Genomic DNA, 1,509 nt, shown 5'->3' on the forward strand with positions numbered 1-1,509 from the left:
ACACATAGACACACACAGACACACACACACACAGACACACACACAGACAGACACACACACAGACAGACACATAGACACACACAGACACACACACAGACAGACACACACACAGACAGACACATAGACACACACACACACACAAACACACACACACACACACACACACACACACCTCTCTATGCATTTTAGGAGTGTTATGGAGCAGTCTCGGTACTGTACCCTCTCAAGACTATGACCAAGGCTGTTTTTCTGCCCCCAGAGGAGTATGGGATACCAAGAATTCTCAGATTATTTGGTCCAATAGGAAATCCAATGCATTATTTCCAGAGGACTTGGAGTTCAAACTCAGAGGAGTTTGCTTCATTATCATCTCATTAGTAAAAGTTGCTTAAAAAATAGCATTAGTATTTATCACTGTGGGACACTAGGAAGCAGCAAAGAATTTCAGTGACTAACTTGGCAAGTGACCTCTGTGCCACAGACAGAATAGGGGCATGGTATTTGAATGTGGTTTTGTTTGTTTGTGTTTTGTTTTGTTTTGTTTTTGGCCTGTCCCTTCTCACTTACAGATGCAAGGAAGGCCTCAGAGTGTCACAGACATCTTGGCACCCTGAAGATAAAGTTCACACCCTGACCATCGTTATGCCTGGATTGTGGAGTCCCCCAAAACCCTTCAAGAAGACCGGGTTCCATGTGTAAAAGCAAAAGCCTTTATTTAAGCTTGAAGGTGGACTCTCTGTGTGCCCAATGCATTGGCACAACCAGAGTCTCGGGCTCAGTGGAGATGGGGTTTTTATCATAGCAGAGGTTGAGGTGAGGAATTTCTAAGGTTCATGACCCCTAATTGACTGGCATTTGTCTAGGGGTGTCCTGATGAAGGGAGATGGGTGTGAGCTGGGCTAAGGGACATCAGCTGCTCCAATATACAATGGTTGGAACATTAGGTATTTCCTTTGGAATGTTAGGTACTTTCCCCTTCAATGGTCCTGTCATGGGTAGTGCCTGGGTGGTCTCTGTTGAGTTAGTCATGGTTGGACCCTACAACGGTAAGGGAACACAAAGGCTTCTAAATGGTAGTATGGAGACACCGCTCTGGTTCTCCACTGCATGTGTCTCAACTTCCTGCTGTCTGAGAGAAAGATTGAAAAATTATGATGGGCTTTATTTGCACTGCTATGGTTTGAATCTGAAATATTCTGCACAGGGTCATGTGACTGGACACGGTTTCAGCTAGAAAATGCTGTCTTGGGAGGTGGGGCGTGGCAGGTGGAAGGGTCAGTTGAAGAACTGCCTTTGAGGGTTAGAGACCAGCCTTGCTTCTGCCCATAATCTACTTCATGGTTGACTGCCATGATGTGACCAGCTGCCATGAAATGAATCTCTCCAGCCATCATTTCTTCCCAGCCCTGACGAGCTGAAATATCCTGAAAGCAGGAACTGATAGATAGATAAGTAGATAGATAGAGAGATAGATGATAGATAGACAGATGATAGATAGATAGATAGATA

Source organism: Microtus ochrogaster, chromosome 19 (assembly GCF_000317375.1).
Source record: "Microtus ochrogaster isolate Prairie Vole_2 chromosome 19, MicOch1.0, whole genome shotgun sequence".
Taxonomy (NCBI): domain Eukaryota; kingdom Metazoa; phylum Chordata; class Mammalia; order Rodentia; family Cricetidae; genus Microtus; species Microtus ochrogaster.